The sequence below is a fragment of the Schistocerca cancellata genome, chromosome 3, assembly GCF_023864275.1.
Source record: "Schistocerca cancellata isolate TAMUIC-IGC-003103 chromosome 3, iqSchCanc2.1, whole genome shotgun sequence".
NCBI classification, from domain to species: domain Eukaryota; kingdom Metazoa; phylum Arthropoda; class Insecta; order Orthoptera; family Acrididae; genus Schistocerca; species Schistocerca cancellata.
The window spans coordinates 502,523,924-502,544,550 of NC_064628.1; positions in this window are offsets into that span (position 1 = coordinate 502,523,924).

Here is a 20,627-nt window from a genome sequence, read left to right on the forward strand (position 1 = left end):
TTTCGTCTCTGAGTGATTCTGTTGTAGCTGCTTGCGTATTCCTTAATTCTTGAGCAACAGATCTAATTTCTTCACTACTTTTCCTAGCACAAGCCTTAATTTCTTCACGTAATTGTTCTTTTGTATCATGACATTGCGCGGCAACGGCTGTAATCTGTTCACTAAGTTGTTTGTTGTGTTCATTAAGTTGTTTAAAATTTTCATTAAGGTGGTCGTGTTTTTCATTCAACTGTTTGAAATTTTCATTAAGTTGTTTGAAATTTTCACTAAGTTGTTTGTGATTGTTGTCTTGCTTATCATTCGACTGTTTAAGACTTTCACTAAGTTGTTTGAAATTTTCACTTTGTTGTTTGGAATTTTCGTCTTGTTTTTTATTATGTTCATTAATTTGTAGCAACAATGCCATAATTTGATCCAAGCTAAAATTAGCAACTCTATTCTCTGTGCTGTGTGATGGTGTATCTGGAATTGTCACGTTTTGTGTATCCGTTTGGATATTCTGTGATTCTTGAAAATGTTTGCTAATCGGATGTGCACTGTTAGTCACTACCCCGGAATCAAATAAATCTGACGTATTTTGAGTACATTGTTCATTTTCGTTAGAAATAATTATCTGTTCATTACGTAAATTTTGCAAACCGGGTGTGTCAAGCTGGGCAGCGTTCATTGTAACAGAACGTGCCGCGTCATCCATTGTCGTTAAATTAACAGACGACACAATTGAATTTATTTGCTCATCACTAGGATCAAAGTCAATATTAGTGGTCGGTACGCACTGATTGTCTGTAAATGGAGGACTGTCACTATTACACTGAGTGTTGCAAGTACTATCGGTCAAATTATTCGAATCGGCTATATGCGTTTGGATGTACTGTTAACAGTTTTTCGCGGCTTTTTTGACAAATCACAATTAAGCACAAAATGAAACAAAGACAAAGCAAAATGGAACAATCACAATTACAACAAAGAGCAACAAATTGCCGATGATCTGTGAAAGAAAGATTAACAAATTAATAAATGCGTTGCACCAGATGCAAACTACATTTAAGTAAATAAGAGCAGATATGTGACTACTTCTCAGAAGATTCACAAAGAAATACGATCCTGGCCGGATGTCGCCAAGTGTAACCTCCCCACAGAATTTTATTTTAAATTAGAAACCAAGAACCAAGTGTAACCTCCGCACAAAAACAATAATAAAATGAATTTTTTAATATTGTAACCTCTGAACAAAATTGGCTTCCATTGATAATCTCTGTGCAGAAATGCATTCACATTTAATGTACCCACAAAATTATTTTCTCTTTTAATGTTAAGTTAGAAACAGAAAAATTCCTAAACATCAAAATAATACAAAATTCAGTATCCTGGTAAATTTTATGACGACAGCAGCACTGCGCCTCGGCCCTGTATTCTGAATCAAAAAAGGAAAAATTCTTACCTCAATAAAAACTGCGAATATATCTGCTCTTACGTAAAAAATTTTTTGGCACAGCTTCGTGCAATGCTGGCCTATATATTTTCTGATTCTTGGAAGGAATGATCATGCATTGGAAATTTTCTTTAAATTGAAATGAATGCTTTTCTTTAAAAAAAATTTCTTTATATTATAAAAATTATTATTGGGGGCATTTTTTTAAAGAAATTAATGACAGTTAATATACATTACTAGACATGCACAAGGCTGCTTCTTTACCTTCTACAATAATACTCATCCTCCAGAATCCCGACCAGAGCAGACTGCCGACACGCGCAGGCACGCGCCGACTCCTGTCGACTACTGCAGACTACTGTCGACTACTGCTTACTAGCACGGACTGACGCCGACTCGCGACAAGCAACAACTAACTACATACTGCTCTCTGGTCAGAGACTCTGCCATGCCTCGCCCATCGCCGGCAACGCATACGTCTTACACTGTTAATGTCAAACCAATAGATATGAGCTAAATGTAAAGATAATTTTGTAAATCGATATGGTACAAACAAACAAAGAGTAAGGGATTTTGTAATGCAATATGGTAAGAACAGACAAAAACTACTGTTAATTTTAGTTAGAATTCAGCAAGAAATTGTTAGGATAAGAAAGAAAGATTGATGAAAGGAGGAAGCACAAACATGTTCCGGGAAAATCAGGAATACAGAAATACAAGTTGCTGAGGAATGAAATAAATAGGAAGTGCAGGGAAGCTAAGACGAAATGGCTGCAGGGAAAATGTGAAGACATCGAAAAAGATATGATTGTCGGAAGGACAGACTCAGCATACAGGAAAGTCAAAACAACCTTTGGTGACATTAAAAGCAACGGTGGTAACATTAAGAGTGCAACGGGAATTCCACTGTTAAATGCAGAGCAGAGAGCAGATAAGTGGAAAGAATACATTGAAAGCCTCTATGAGGGTGAAGATTTGTCTGATGTGATAGAAGAAGTAACAGGAGTCGATTTAGAAGAAATAGGGGATCCAGTATTAGAATGGGAATTTAAAAGAGCTTTGGAGGATTTACGGTCAAATAAGGCAGAAGGGATAGATAACATTCCATCAGAATTTCTAAAATCATTGGGGGAAGTGGCAACAAAACGACTATTCACGTTGGTGTGTAGAATATATGAGTCTGACGATATACCATCTGACTTTCGGAAAAGCATCATCCACACAATTCCGAAGACGGCAAGAGCTGACATGTGCGAGAATTATCGCACAATCAGCTTAACAGCTCATGCATCGAAGCTGCTTACAAGAATAATATACAGAAGAATGGAAAAGAAAATTGAGAATGCGCTAGGTGACGATCAGTTTGGCTTTAGGAAAAGTAAGGGGACGAGAGAGGCAATTCTGACGTTACGGCTAATAATGGAAGCAAGGCTAAAGAAAAATCAAGACACTTTCATAGGATTTGTCGACCTGGAAAAAGCGTTCGACAATACAGAATGGTGCAAGCTGTTCGAGATTCTGAAAAAAGTAGGGGTAAGCTATAGGGAGAGACGGGTCATATAGAATATGTACAACAACCAAGAGGAATAATAAGAGTGGACGATCAAGAACGAAGTGCTCGTATTAAGAAGGGTGTAAGACAAGGCTGTAGCCTTTCGCCCCTACTCTTCAATCTGTACATCGAGGAAGCAATGATGGAAATAAAAGAAAGGTTCAGGAGTGGAATTAAAATACAAGGTGAAAGGATATCAATGATACGATTCGCTGATGACATTGCTATCCTGAGTGAGAGTGAAGAAGAATTAAATGATCTGCTGAACGGAATGAACAGTCTAATGAGTACACAGTATGGTTTGAGAGTAAATCGGAGAAAGACGAAGGTAATGAGAAGTAGTAGAAATGAGAACAGCGAGAAACTTAACATCAGGATTGATGGTCACGAAGTCAATGAAGTTAAGGAATTCTGCTACCTAGGCAGTAAAATAACCAACGACGGACAGAGCAAGGAGGACATCAAAGCAGACTCGCTATGGCAAAAAAGGCATTTCTGGCCAAGAGAAGTCTACTAATATCAAATACCGGCCTTAATTTGAGGAAGAAATTTCTGAGGATGTACGTCTGGAGTACAGCATTGTATGGCAGTGAAACATGGACTGCGGGAAAACCGGAACAGAAGAGAATCGAAGCATTTGAGATGTGGTGCTATAGATGAATGTTGAAAATTAGGTGGACTGATAAGGTAAGGAATGAGGAGGTTCTACGCACAATCGGAGAGGAAAGGAATATGTGGAAAACACTGATAAGGAGAAGGGACAGGATGATAGGACATCTGCTAAGACATGAGGGAATGACTTCCATGGTACTAGAGGGAGCTGTAGAGGGCAAAAACTGTAGAGGAAGACAGAGATTGGAATACGTCAAGCAAATAATTGAGGACGTAGGTTGCAAGTGCTACTCTGAGATGAAGAGGTTAGCACAGGAAAGGAATTCGTGGCGGGCCGCATCAAACGAGTCAGTAGACTCATGACCAAAAACAAGAAAGAATGTCAAAGTAAAGAAAATAAAGTATACCGTGAACCACTGGCCGGACAGAGTAAAATCTATCTCAGTGGCCCGCCAAAGCTTTTCAAAATTGGAAGAAAAGAGAACTTAACAGGCAGTTGCAGTAGCAGTTAGATCGCAGTTCACCTGCCGACCGACCTATTCGCCGCAGGGGCCGTCACACAAGCCAATGACGAGTCTTATGAGAAAACAGCCGTCCTGCGACAACACGACACGTCGCCACGGAGCAGTGTTTACTCCGAGAACAAGACAGTCGTATTCACTGATAGGTTTTGCACGGAACAGTGGCATAGGCGAGGACTATTTGTACTAAGATCACAAGACAGTTGAGAATTTGTATTACTGAATAAATTAATGTTCCGTACAAAGACATTTATAGTTATTTCAGTAGTTGGGTTGTTTCGAAAATCCGCCTTATGCAAACACAATTAGTTTATTTTTTTATATCTACCCAGACATGTTTCGACACCTACGTGTCATCTTCTGTGGGTCAAATTTTTATTTCTGTAAAATACAATATCAAATTTATAATAACGTAACTGTTGTAGGCCTAAGAATTACAATATATACAATTAGCTTTGTTTTGTTTAAACGCTCACTTTAAAATTACATCGCTAAATGAACTGCATTATTATACACAGGTTTTTTGCGCTCTTTTTCGTCGTTTTTTTGACAGCATGCCACCTGCAAAGTAGCCATGAAGAAAACTATTGTGTATTTGTGAAGAAGTGTTTCGTGAGTGGAGATTGTGAGGGTTTCTGTACTTACATTATCCGTCCCGTTTCGTGTCTCTGGTTGGTGTCTCGATCAACTACTGTTCAGTGCACTGTTTCCACACAGGATGAACTAGTGAGCGAAAATTTTGTGAAAAACTGTCTCGAAACAGCGATTGATCGAGACACCAATCAGAGACACGAAACAGGGCGGATAATGTAAGTACAGAAACGCACAAAACCTCCACCCACGAAACACCTCTTCACAAATACGCAATAATTTTCTTCATGGTCAGTTTGCAGATGACATGATATTAAAAAACGACGAAAAAGAGCACAAAAACCCGGTGTATAATAATGCAGTTCATTTAGCGATGTAATTTTAAGGTGTGCGTCTAAACAAAACAAAGCTAATTGTATATATTGTAATTCTTAGGCCTACGACAGTTAAATTATTATAAATATGATATTGTATTTTACAGAAATAAAAATTTGACCTACAGAAGATGACACATAGGTGACGAAATATGTCTGGGTAAATGTAAAAAAAAAAAAATAAACTAATTGTGTTTGCATAAGGGGGATTTTCAAAACAACCCAACTTTTAAATCGCAAACACGGGAGAACATCAAGAGGAGCTTCAAATATTAGTAAAATGAGTATTTCAGCAGTTGTAATATTTACGTATATGCGTGCCTGATACTGTTTGTTGGGAGAAGCGCCCCTGTTAGCAGAGACATATCAGCATCAGCTCACAAGCTGTTGTCAACGTACAACTGGTGACGAAGTCAAAGTGTAACAAAGGCACTACTGTCTCTTATAAATCACACGTGATAATTAACTTAAATCACTTGTGCCATTTAAAACGCACACACTACTTCCTTAATAACCCATTATTAGGATTTTTCCTCTGTATTACTATTTAATATTCTACGTCTCACCATGTCCCCCTGCTTATCTATCCTCTACATCAATTTCATGTTTTTACTTTTCTTAATATTCCACGTAACGCGGATCCTCGAAATTCTGACTGCCTCCGCAGGACTCCAGCAACTCACTACAGTCGTATGAAAATGTACGCATGCTCCAAACCAGTACTTTATATCCAATAAAACAATACCAATCACCGTTATTTGGTTTTTTTTCTTTTTACGCTACCAGTTTCCACGATACATTACGTCATCTTGAGGCCTGCTTCAATCGAGTAACCTTCGTGTTACAAGATACAGCAACTGACACGTGTCCAAGGAGCACGAATGCCCGTAAAATCGTTACGAGATCGGTTAAAAGTGCTGCTGTATCTTGTAACACGAAGATTACTCGATTGAAGCAGGCCTGAAGACGACGTAATGTATCGTCGAAACTGGTAGCCTAAAAATAAAAATAAAACCTAAATAACGGCGATTGGTATTGCTTTATTGGATATTGACCAGCCGTAGTCCCACACTCCGTCCAGAAGATGGAGTTGAATTCATTAAGTACTTTATATTGTCAGCACTCCAATAGTCTATGAAGTCCGTATTGCAAAGAACTTGACTCTGGCAGATACAGTACGCTTACGGCGGTACAGCTCCGACTAGGGTCGGTGTTTCAAGTTTCCTGATGTGATGAGTTTATAGTGCCTTTTTTATGTACATATCTATATCCTATGAAAATTTCTTAAAGGAAATTGGTTAGCTAGGTGGAGTGTGCTGTTACAAAAGGACTTCAGAAAGTGAGTTACAAATGTCATCCCACTGTTAGAGTGCTCAAGAAGAGTGGAGCATTGTTAGAAGACAGTACATGTTCCGGGTTTCCTACAGGCACAGGTTTGCTGCGGCACCGATAGCAGATGTGCAAATGAAATCGAGCGGCAATTGGAAACATACTCCAAAGTTGACATAAGCGGGTCACTACGATTCCTGTTGGAAAATTATCTACACTGTACACAGATTCACCGCGAAATACTGACTGAATATGGAAATTCAATGTAGCTTCCAAGCGTACTGGAACGGTGTTAATAATTTGACCATGGTCACACAGACGTGAGTGATGCCGATCGGGAAGGAAGGCCATTGACATCGACAACAGAGGACAATATCCAGACAATCGAGGACGAATATCTGGGAGAAAGAGGTTTTCCAGCGATGGGGAAGTTCACATAGCGATTCTCGAATGGCTCCGTGATCAAGGAACGGAATTCAATGGTGAAAACATTGAACAATTGAAATAACGTTCCTACCGTTGTTTAAAAAGACATGGTGACTGTAGTAAAAAATACTTCATGTATTTGTGTCGTTTTGAAGTGTAGCTCAACATCCAGTGAAAGTTACTAGGCCTGCTGTAAAAATATGTAATTTATTTGTTAAAGTCCCTTCGTATACTGAAATAAACGCTCTATTTCATTACTTAACAGTTAGCTTATTTGTTCTCCTTGGCACAATCAGGCTACATCACAATAAAAACTGTCAGGCCTATAGTACATTACACTCCACACTTCATCGTGGTAAACAAAGATATGACGGCGTCTTTAATTAAGAGATACGCAGAACAACAGCGTGTACGGGCACAACTATTAGAGCCACTCATCTCTACTTTACCGGGATGTAGATCACTGATTTCAGAGCATGGAACTTCACCGTGCCTGCGCATTCTTGTCATCTGCATTGTCCGCCATACTGAAATTAGACAAAATAATATGCAACAGGGTGTACATGATAAAGAATTCTTTACTTATTTCTACCTTTGAACTTTATATCAATATGTGATGAATAGGCTGATGTGGGAGAAGAATCGAAAAGTATTTTCAGTTTGCGCTCTCGTGAAATTTCGTGGCAACCATGTTGTAACTAAGCAAGAAATGAAATACGAGCATCTTTGGTCGCCACATTCAGACAGCTGGAGTTCGATATCAAGGTAGTATAGGGATCGCTGATCACAGCATTTCTGTATGTAAAATGGAGTGCTATCATACGTTGCTTTTACCACACATTGGTGTATGGAATATATGACGTGGTAAGGATAAGAGTTTTTACGATAATGTAGCTTAATAATGGTAAAGAGGGGACGAAAATGAGCTAATTTCTAAAATAACGAAACAAAGAGTTTATTATAAAATAAAAGAACAGCCTACCAAGGAAAACAACTTCCTTTAAAGGATTTATGGTGTGCTTCCGGATGTTTAGACGAGCAATTGTTTCCATTTGATACGTATTAATTGACGATGTTCGAAGCAGACTGAAACTGCAAGATTAGCTTTCGTGAAAAAGAAAAAATATGTTTACATAGAATATAAATTTAGTGTTAGGATATCTTTCGTAAAAGTGTTTGTGTCGAATGTAGCCTTACATGGAAGTGAAACATGGTCGCTAAGCAATACAGACAAGAAGAAAATAGAAGCTTTTGGAATGTGACGCTATAGAAGAATGTTGAAGATTGGGTGGATATGTCAAATGAAAAATTACAAGGTACTGCATCCAAACAAGAAGAAAAGAGCTTTTGGGGCACAGCGTGACTGAAAGAATTGATGTATTGATGGTAACCATCCAGATGTACCAAGTAATAATTGTAGTTAATTTTGTAATGGAGGGGAGTTTCGGATCTAAAACTGCAGTGGGTGAAGTTGTTCAAATAACTTACGGGTTTGTTGCCGGGTGACGTCGTCGACCACCGCCGATATTTCGACTGGAGCACACGCTGCCATTCAATTCGCCGGGAAAAGTTAAGGTCTCACGGTGACAAATTTGGCTGTAAAGAGAAGGAATTCCGGCCATATCGCCAAACAGAGGTCTGGGTCTCAGAACAACTACAATCCTCTTATTCCTGGAAAGTAAACTACCTGTTATACCACGCGCGGTTCAGTCTGGCAAAACAGCTGACTCTTGTGATCGTTTGAGCAAAAATACGTCATAGGACAGTTGACGTAAGACGTCTCAATAGTTAAGATGTTCTTGCGTAAGTATTCAATATGACGACATTGCAGAAGTCATCGCTCGCAGCTTCTGAAAGAAGTTACGACACCATTACAGCAAGAATGTGAAGTTACTGACACGATGGAAAAGCTGAGTCATTGATGTCATAGGAATGAAATGACACAATTTCAGAGACTTTACTGGTCTCATACAGACATGATTTTGTGTATATAGACTGAAACGATAAGTGAAAATGTGTATCAAGGCCGGGAATCAAACTCAGATATCCTGCTTACGAGCCATGTGCGTTAGCTACTAAACCACCCTGGCACAGCAGTTCACAAAACTGTACGAATTACCTTGGCATGCCGCGCGACCGCTACAGTCGCAGTTTCGAATTCCGCCTAGTGCATGGATGTGTTTGATGTCCTTAGGTAAGTTAGGTTTACGTAGTTCTGAGTTCTAGGGGACTGATGACCTCAGATGTTAAGTCCCGTAGTGCTCAGGGCCATTTGAACCATTTTTTACCCTGGCATGGCTCCCTCGTTGGGCCAAATTCTCACTGTTGTCCCATTCTACTTCAAATTCCCCCTTAAACACGAATAGAATTGCCGAGATTCTCCATGTTCTGGAATAGCACCTAAGCATCGAACGTAAATTGGGGATCCAGCGTGAAGCCCAGGTGCATGTACTTATACAAATGAAATGACACAATTTTAGAGACATTACTGGTCTCATACACATATGATTTTATTGATTTTATGTCTATAGACTGAAGCGGCAATGACAGGGGTCTCCAAACACTGTTGGGTGGGACGAGGGTCGAAGTGAGGCCTTTCTAGTCACCAAGCCACTAGGATCCTGGCCAGCGCCAGTCGCCGCCAACCAGCATCGAAACTGGGGTTCACTCCCTGCATGTCTGAACCCCCATCACCTGCCACGGCTGGAGCAGCCTGGCAGCTATTCTGCTTCGGCCAGCCGAGCCAGTCTACTACATCAGCTGCTGACGTATCTCAGCTACCAGCCGGAATTGTTTACCACATCATGTCACACCGTGCTTGGTCCACAGGTAGCAGCCACGGATGTCTTCAATACAATACTTTACTGCTGGGATTCGTTAGTTGAGGTCCCCTCCCCGCGCTGCCAGCTGTGGGTTTGACATTGTAAAATAAACTGCTGACAAGTAATAAATCGATTCCATAATCGTCGAGCGGCTTTTGATTCATTCTGACTCACCATCCTTCACCAGAGCACACCCACACCCTCCAACCAGGTATCCACCGTGGTCCCTATCACAAGTATCACATGTCGATACGATGCGAAACAGTGTGGAGGGGATAAGATTTAACCCAGTACTTTGGCACTGAACCTGGTGATCAGATATTAGAAGCCACCATATGTCCTCCCATAATCAGTCAGTTACCGTCGACGAAAATTTCTTACATCACGACGATTCGAATTGATTACCACATTAGCGTGCATTTGTGACATCAGCTACAGACACACAATAGATGACAGTGGTATTGAACTCCTCCTAGGGTATTTCTATTTCAACATTCTAAAACTGATGTTGGGTATCCCATTTGTACCTCCGTTTCGCTGATGTATTCTGATACAGACATAGCTGGTCTTAGCCCATCTACTGCCAGAGTGTAGGCACTACGTTGGCGCCTCTAACTAATAGTGAAGTTAGGATGATGGGCTAATCCAGTCCTGATTTTCAATAATTTAATGTAGATGTTAATTTAGTTTTATGATTTACATAAGAAAACATAGTTTGTAATGTTCGTTTATTACTATACACAACACTAAAACATACATAGTCCAGTCACATTAATGCGACCACCTGTCAAAATCCTGAATAAACATCTTTTGCCACACAGACTGCCGCGAGACGCGCAGGAAGATGTTCTGGGAGGTACCGACGGGGATGTGGAGTCATGCCAACTCTAGTGCAGTGGCCAGCTGCGCTAGGTTTCTCGGTTGAGACTCTATGGCACGAACAGCACGATCGAAGTGGTCCCACAGATTCTGAGGTTTGGCGACCAGGGGAGTACGGTAAAGTCATCCTGGAGCTCTTCAGACCATACACATCTCTTCAGACCATGGACACACACTGCGAGCTGTATGACACATTGCGCTGTCCTGCTGGTAGATGCCACAGAGCTGAGTAAAGAGAAACTGATTGTAGGAGTGAACATGGTCCCCAAGGATAAACACATACTTATGCTGATCCATTGTGTCTTCTAGATCTACATAAAAATATATATTTTAAAAACTTCGATTGCCTTCGGTCCGATGAAGCATAAAACGGGATTCATGTGGAAAGGCCACCTCTCGCCTATCCGTGGGCATTCAGTTGCGGTATTGGCGTGCAAATTCAGCCTTTGCGGCCAATGATCAACAGCCAACATGGGTGCATGAGCAGGTGCCTGCTATGGAGGCCCAGACGTAGGAACGTTGGCTCAACGGTCGTTGAGGAGACACTGTAGAAAGCCTCACAGTTCATCTGGGTTAAACAGTCATCTATTCGCCCGTACACATCTCCAAAGCCGTCGTTTAAGCCTGTCATCTATGGCCTCTTGTGCACTACAGTTGACTCGGTGGCAGCCTTGGACAACGGTACATTTTAACCACAGCAGCACGCGAGCAATTTACAGAGCTAGACATTTTGGAAATGTTTCCACCTTTGGCCCGAAGGCCAGTGATCACTCTCTTTCGGACGTCATAAATATCTCCGTTTCCGCATTACGACAACGACTGCACTGTTTTCCACATCCCCTCGGCACGCTTTATAAACCCTCCACTGCTAGTGCTGCCTCAGGGTTCATCTGGGCTAAACAGTTATACATCTGTTCGTCCGTAAACATCTCCAAAGCCGTCGTTCAAGCCTGTCATCTATGGCCCCTTTTTCACTACAGTCCTACCGTCTGTGAGTAGTTATTGTATTTGACGTCTAAGATAGCCAGTGGTCACATTGATGTGACTGGACAGTATATAATTATTAATTCTATTTTTAAAATAACAAAAATATTTACAGAAAATATATTCCTTCAGCCTTATGCTTTGAAAAATACTTGAAAATGTCACCAATTGTAAATGGCTCTGAGCAGTATGGGGCTTAACATCTGAGGTCATCGGTCCCCTAGAACTTAGAACTACTTAAACCTAACTAACCTAAGGACATCACACACATCCATGCAAGAGGCAGGATTCGAACCTGCGACCGTAGCAGTCACTCGGTTCCGGACTGAAGCGCCTATAACCGCTCGGCCACAGCGGCCGGCACCAATTTGAATTCAATTGAAACGAGGTCTTAATTTAACATGTGAAAAACAATTTTTAGAAGCCCATCATCCCTATAAAATAGATTACTTACCCATATTTAAGTGTAAAATAAAATTGGTAACGCAGAGGCCTTGAGTACAAATTAATAATTAGCTCCGTGACGGATTGTGCGTGCTTAGCCTTCGGATCCCTGACACCACAATCACCATCTACCATCCCCAGCACCAACTAACTGAAGCCAGCGCCGTTCATTCCCGAGCAGGACCGTCTCTCGATACACTACCAGTTACCACTGCCGGTAACATTGACAGGCACAGGATCTTACAGAAGGATAACTATCCGTGTCACCACCTGAAATCATGCTGCTGTGGTTTGGGGATCATGACAGTTAACTTAGGTTGATGTCTAGGTCGCCAAATTCCGCTAATCTGAACCCTATGGAACACATCTAGGACTGTATCGGGCGCCAATACCACGTCCATAAGCCACCGGCCGGTAATTACGGGAATTGTGTCACCTGTGCGTAGATATCTCGTATTACACACTCGTAACTCCAGAAACCTACCAATGAGTTGTCAAATTTGTAACACACTATTAAGTAAGAGGTCATAATGTTCTAGCTAGTCAATGTATATTTACCAAAGAGCGCAAATGACCGACGTCACATTCATATGAAAGTCTGTTTAAAATGTCAACAAAAGCAGCTGCCCATAGTTGACTGTTAACTTTTTGCTTCTTGCCCCCCACTGTCTACACCCATTGGCATTTTCTCCTATCAGTTTCTCCCACTGTCAGTTTTCGTCCCTTTCTCTCTTACAACTGTGTCCTTCTCTGCCACTTTTACTGTCTCTCTGTCCCACCGCCATTGTCCCTGTTTCATTCTTTTTCTCTCCAATTGCCTTGTCTCTTTCATTCTCCCTTACAGTCTGCTGTCTTTCTCTTCAACCACCGATGTCCCCTGTCTACTCAAGTTCTCTGCCTCGTGATGACTGGGTGTTGTGTGATGTCCTTAGATTAGTTAGGTTTAAGTAGTTCTAAGTTCTAGGGGACTGATGACCATAGCTGTTAAGTCCCATAGTGCTCAGAGCCATTCTTTGTCTACTCGAGTCCTTGGGTATTGTTTGCCAGGATTCTGACCCCTACACTGGTAAACTTCAACAAGTGGGCGTAGGGGATGGGGGAAACTGGGTAAATTTCTTGATGTTAAAGTTGGAGAGTCTGGGGGGTCAAAAAATCCCCCCACCCCACCCCAGGCTATTTATGGTCTCCAGGCACCTCTCTTTATTATTTCCACTGTCTCCTCTCTCTTTTGTTCTCACTGCTACTGTCTCCACCCATCTCTCTTTCCGTTTTACTGTCACTGTCTCTCACTGACCATTATAATCTCCTCTCTCTTTGACCCTCACTTCTATTGTCTTCATCTGTCTGTTTTGTCTTTTACTGCCACTTTCTCTCTCTTGCCAGCACTGTCTCCTCTCTCTTTCTCTCAAACTAGCACCGTCTCCTCTCTCTGTTCCATTGCCACTTTCTTTCTGCAACATTCTTTCAGCTTTAAAAAGCGCGAATATGCATGACAAAATTTTTGTTGAGAAGGGCAGAGTAGGGACTGAGGTCGCTGCTTCCCCATTTTCCTGTCAGAGACTTGTAAAGGGACATATACACCTTCCTTGTGCTCCAGCAGAGGCATATTTCAGCTGGTTCCCTACTTTTCTCTATTATAGCAGAGTTTGCTGCCTGTAGGTCAGTGAAGTTTTGACGGTTTATTTACGACGGCATATTTACATACTTTGACACATGTAAACAATAAATAAGTACTCAGAATGTAAGATAAAAGAAAATCATCTCTCATCCAACGCAAGTTCACTTTATACCACTTTACATAAAAATGCACATTTTTAGGCTACACCTACAGTGTACAAAAAATGTTATATTTCATTTGCATCGCCGGCCGGAGTGGCCGAGCGGTTCTAGGCGCTACAGTCTGGAACCGCGTGACTGCTACGGTCGCAGGTTCGAATCCTGCCTCGGGCATGGATGTGTGTGATGTCCTTAGGTTAGTTAGGTTTAAGTAGTTCTAAGTCCTAGGGGACTGATGACCTCAGAAGTTAAGTCCCATAGTGCTCAGAAGCATTTGAACCATTTTTTTATTTGCATCTGCATAGAATTTCGTATGACGATATAATTTTTTGTAACGGGTTTACACCGCCAGGTGGCACCATTGAATAATTTCCAGGTCAAGACAGCCTGTCATAATGATTTGTTGGTGAAGAAATGGTGGCTAAAACATCCTTTGGTGACGTCAGAACGCTTGTGACGGTCCTAAGACCCTTGCCACGTGTTCATTGCGTCAGTTAAAACCATATTTACGCCTCAGACCGGATATTATGTGAATATTTTATGTGAATGACTACGATAACTTTGAACCTCTGGATCTCGGTAACGGACAGTGATATAGAAAAAAATTTCGAAGTTCCCCTATAACACCATTTCGAGAACATATGGTAAAAATTTCGACGATTTGTCATGAATAGAAGTTATCGGAGTGGCCATCCACACAATTGGTACTTTTGGTACCCAAAAATCATGGTTTTTCGGGATTTTCTCAGGAACCGCTCATGCACAAAAATGGTGTTTTTATAAGCTGCCTAAGGCCCACCCTGTACTATATCTAATGCAAAAGAATAAACCGAGTTGCTCTGTTTGCCTGGGCTGGGGAAAGTGTATAACGTTTATATCTTGACCCTAGACTGTAGGAAATCTTCCGATAGATATACAAATGGTCGCTAGACCAAGTGTTAGCGAAAACAGTTGACTCCTTATCTCTGTGATAAGCAAAACCCGAGATATAATCCCCTAAAAAGTCGCATTTTCGTGCGCGGCCGTTGGGAACATACTGTCGTGTTCGGACCGATTGCTAACATTTTACCTTCTCCGGCAGAACTATTTTGTTTTCCTCTCGTTGTCAGTAACTGTAATGAAATAAATAATAAGTCTTCACTCCTGTCAACGAATATATTTTTCGTATCACGTTCCATGATACACCACGAGCTAACAACGTGCAGCACGTTAAACTACAGTATGGTAGTACCTAGTCACGTGAACAACATGCTTCCACGACAGCTTGCTTTGTCTAGTAACATCAGACTAAAAGTTCTTAGTTCGAATCACAGATTCGTTCCATGTCTCTGTCGCCGCTGCGTCTCTCAATCCAGAGCGATGGATTTCAGGTTTCATCCCGCACATACGCTAATGCAAACATTTACATAAAAAATGCTACATAGTAAACGCCGCTCAAACAAATTTGAGTAAAATCCACGTAGAAGTACGTTTATGCTCTTACAATCCTGTGATCACTGTGTAACGATCAGTGTCTTTTAGTTACATACCACTCGTACATGCACGCAGTTCTTATCAACAGGATTTTTTGTTGGTGGTGTGGGGATGGAGAAAGACAAAAAATATGGATAAAGAAAAGAGCCATAACAATAATAACCATAAACAGTAATCCGTCTCACTATAAACATCTGTTCAAAACATTAGAGAGTTTGACTGCTTGTGAGTACACTAATTTTACCGGCCAATTGTCCGCAGCTCTTGGTCGTGCGGTAGCGTTCTCGCTGCCCACGCCCGGGTTCCCGGGTTCGATTCCCGGCGGGGTTAGGGATTTTCTCCGTCTCGTGATGGCTGGGCGTTGCGTGCTGTCCTTAGGTTAGTTAGATTTAAGTAGTTCTAAGTTCTATGGGACTGATGACCATAGATGTTAAGTCCCATAGTGCTCAGAGCCATTTGAACCATTTTTTTTACCGGCCAATTACGCACGTAAGAAAACTTGCTAATTAGTGCACAGTCAGCTCTATCCACGATTCTAGAATAATATCTAGCCAGAACTTCCATTTATTAAGAAAGAATAAACAAAAATATCATATTAGAATATTTTACCAGGGAATAAAACTGTACAATAAATTTCCTAAGGAAATTAAACACATTACTAGAAGATCCGTGTAAAAACGTCGTTAAAAAGTATACATTCTATACAATGAAGGAGTCCTTATATAACATGGAACAGGAGTCTCGTAAATGTAACACAAGTAAAAGGTAACAAAACACCTATCATTTTACAACAACACACTTTCGTAGTCTAATGGCAATTTTTACGAGGAAGCCTTACACTAAAACTGTACAATGGACCAAATGTTACAGTCTTTCTGAGGTCAACATCTCACCCAATGTGGAGGAATGCTGTCTCAGTTTTTCAGATAAGTGTGGAAAATTTCAGTACACAATGCAGTAACCATAAATCACTGCGATGGTCCAGATATCAGTCGACGGTATGCGTAATATGCACCCCGATTAGCGTTGAGTTGTGAAAAAACAGTGTCAACGGCTTATTTGTATTATGAAATGCATTCATTGTAAGAATGTATTATGTGAGTGCACACGTCCGTAGCGTTTTTGTTTTTCATGTCGGTATTTCAGTTGCTATGGATTTATTTACTAACTGCTATTTTTTATTTGTGGATCACTGTTACTATTTGAGTACTGAAGGAGAATATATTATTGATGACCAAAGTCTCTGTAATAGGTATCTGTTGTGTTTCTTAAACTTACGGAAAAACGCTACGAACTTATGCACAAACCTAATACACCGAAGCACCGAAGAAACTGGTATAGGCATGCGTATTCAAATACAGAGATATGTAAACAGGCACAATACGGTGCAGCGGTCGGCAACGCCTATATAAGACAACAAGTGTCTGCAGCAGTTGTTAGATCGGTTACTGCTTCCATAATGGCAGGTTACCAAGATTTAAGTGAGTTTCAACGTGGTGTTATAATCGGCGCACGGGCGATGGGACACGGCATTTCCGAGGTAGCGATGAACTGGGTGAGCCGTGGCGAGCTGGCGCCAATCTTATTTTGTCCACGTATGGTTGAGATCGATTGTGGTTGAGGTAAGCTATCTTTTCTTTTCGCGTGTCTTATCTTGCGGCTTCGCAGGCGAAGCGAGTTGGTCGTTAGCTTTCGACGGGTAGCCCTCGAGATCCGGTGGCATTCGCGAGGGAGACGAGTGTCAACGGCTGCCGAACGAGCGTGGTGACCGTTACACGTTGTGGTGTGAAATTGGTTGGGCGTTTTGCCGACATGGGCACCTTGGAGATACAAGTTCTGTGACTTCGCTGGGAACAAAATTTGAAGGAAGCGATGAAGCTGTGGAACCCGCTGCCTCGTATTGTGTACCTGATATGGAGTTGTTGTTGTTGTTGTTGTGGTCTTCAGTCCTGAGACTGGTTTGATGCAACTCTCCATGCTACTCTATCCTGTGCAAGCTGCTTCATCTCCCAGTACCTACTGCAACCTACATCCTTCTGAATCTGCTTAGTGTATTCATCTCTTGGTCTCCCTCTACGACTTTTACCCTCCACGCTGCCTCAGAACATGTCCTACCAACCGATCCCTTCTTCTGGTCAAGTTGTGTCACAAACTTCTCTTCTCCCCAATCCTATTCAATACTTCCTCATTAGTTATGTGATCTACCCATCTAATCTTCAGCATTCTTATGTAATATGGAGTAAGTCGTCGTAATTGTTTGTTCACCGATGCACTCATCGATTTTAAACTTTATTATTATGGAGAGACTTTCTTGGCCGAGTTAAATGGTGGCAGTTATCTCAAAATTTTCTCAGAAGTTCTACTAGTGCTTTGTCTCTCTTGCAATCAAATGATTTTATGTTGCTGTTTTTAAATCCTGCACTCTATTAATACAGTTGTCCATGTGTAAGTGAGTCTAAGTTTCTGCTCAGTGTTTCTATGTTTCAGAATTATTGGAATGTCTTTGTGATTCGGGCAGAAACTTCTAATTGTGCCAGCGCCTAGGCGGAGAGTGAAATGTCATCCGAGGTCTAGGCCTGGCAGTGTTTAAGAACCTGACCACTACCGGAGTTGGTCACATATCACCTTCCAAAGTTTAGAAATTATCTTCCTTCCGTAAAGGCGGGTTAAGCTGGTAGATATATATATTGTATGTAACCTGTTTGTACATGAACTTGTTTTCGTAAATATTAGAGACTGGCAACTGGCTAAACCTTAAACCGCGTAGCATCTGCTGAGTTCCTTGTGCAGCTTTTACTAGTAATTTTTTATTAACATGTCTGAGCACGTAAACATCTATTTTTTTTAGATCAGTGTCTCTGTTGTAGTTTTTTAAATTAAGTGATTCTATCATGTTATGTAATGGCATCTTAGTTTGGCACTAGTGTTCAAGTGTTATTAAGTCACCCATTACCTGTAACTGTTTTATTATATCTATTTTGAGGGAAGTCCTATATGGGGTTTGAAGTTCTCAAGTTTCTCAGTAACCCCCTTTTCTTAATTTGGAATTGTATGAGTACTGAATATGTTGGGTTTCTGATTGTATTTGCAAAGTTTTACCTAGTGGCTCGTCCACAATTTGTAATTGTCAATTTTGTTTTAAAGGGATGATGTCAATAAACTGTCTTAACTGTTATTGTGACTACCAGCCATGATTCTATCCAGCTTCTTCTTTTATGGTATTTAATATGTGATGTTTAAGTGTTGTACGATTAAGAAATGACGTATCAGTGGGGATTTACCCGTAAGACCATTTCACGAGTGTACCGTCAATATCAGGAATCCGATAAAACATCAAATCTCCGACATCGCTGCGGCCGGAGAAAGATCCTGCAAGAATGACTGAAGAGACTCGTTCATCGTAACAGAAGTGCAACTCTTCCGCAAATTGCTCCAGGTTTCAATGCTGGGTGATTAACAAGTGTCAGCGTGCGAACCATTCAACGAAACATCACTGATATGGGCTTTCGGAGCCGAAGGCCCACTCGTGTATCCTTGATGACTGCACGACACAAAGCTTTACGCCTCGCCTGGGCCCGCCAATGCAGACATTGGATAGTTGATGACAAGAAACATGTTGCCTGGTAGGCCGAATCTCATTTCAAATTGTATCGACCAGATGGACGTGTACGGGCATGGAGACAACCTCATGAATCCATGGATCCTGCTTGTCAGCAGGGGACTGTTCAAGCTGGCGGAGGCTCTGTAATGGTGCGGGGCGTGTGCAGTTGGAGTGATATGGGATCCCCGATACGTCTAGATACGACTCTGACACGTAACATGTACGTAAGCATCTTTTGTGATCACCTGCGTCCATTCATGTCCATTGTGCATTCAGACAGACTTGGGCAATTCCTACAGGACAATGCGATACCCCACACGTCCAGAATTGCTACAGAGAGGCTCCAGGAACACTCTTCTGAGTTTAAACATTTCCGCTGGCCACCAGACTCCCTAGACATGAACATTGAGCATATCTGTGATGCCTTGCAACGTGCTGTTCAGAAGAGAACTCCACCGCCTATTACTCTTACATCTATGTGTAAAAATGGGCAAATCATGTAATATTTCAGGACACGCACTGAAGATGCCTTGTAAAAAAGGCGAAACGCGTATGGGTGCATAAATAAAAATAAAAATTTCGATGTGCAGCATGCAAAAAAGGCATTTTCTTTGAAACAACTGCAATTCTTACAGATTTATGGACAGCTAAGCGGGATTCTTGGTGTCAGTTTCCTCCAGCACCACTTCAGACATTAGGCGAGTCTATGCCACGTCGTGTTGCGGCACTTTTGTGTGTTCGAGCGGTCCCTACACGATATTAGGTAGGTGTACCAATTTTTTTGGCTCTTCGTTGTATAAACAAAACAGCATTTTACACCAGGAATAAACCGATGAAACTGCGCTGTTGTTAGGAGACTGGCCTTGTATTTAGAAGCATAGAGTATCAACTCGCATTTAGCGATTCTGTTGCAGGTTTCCCTTAGTTTCCCTAAAATAATTCAAGTGAACTCTGTGGATTGTCCCTAGTATAAGGCGACCGCCAACTCCCGTCCCACTCTTGTCCAGAACGAGCTGTAAGCGTGTAAGCACATTTACACAGTGCAAAAAAAAAAAAAAAAAATGGCCCTGAGCACTATGGGACTTAACATCTGAGGTGATCAGTCCCCTAGACTTAGAACTACTTAAACCTAACTAATCTAAGGACATCACACACATCCATGCCCGAGGCAGGATTCGAACCTGCGACCGTAGCAGGCGCGCGGTTCCGGACTGTAGCGCCTAGGACCGCTAGGCCGCAGCGGCCGGCTGAGTATAACAGAATAACGTTTTAAAAATTTGGGAGACTGTAGAGGATGAAATTTTGAAAGTTTTCATGTAAGACACCTACAACCGGAAATATAAAATGAAGATTTTACAGCACTGTGCATTTTCTAGTCATTTACTAGGCTAAATGAAGAACGAGAGTGCTGGAAAATGCTTGTTGGAAGTAGAACACAATCAAATACTGTAAACCAGATCTATGGCTACGCTACTGTAGAGTAAATGTGCAATGACGAACCACATTTTTTCTGATTCTCTGTAAGATTCCGCGTTGCCCTCTGATGGTATCAAACGCTGCAAAGATGCTGTCAGTAAGCTCAGGTACTCTTCCTGCTAGTATTGAACACATAAAGGACTTAACATAACCGCAGAGGAAAACGTGACGGTGAGGGTGAGGTCGGCGGAGCGCAAGCAGCTGGAAATCCCCTTCCAATTAGTCTCTACCTGAAGCTGTCTATGGCCTTGGTCAATGAGCGCTGGAGCACCATCGTTCTGAAACGACAAACTAGTGCGAAATTACAAGGAAACTTCCTCCAGAAGCTCAGGCAA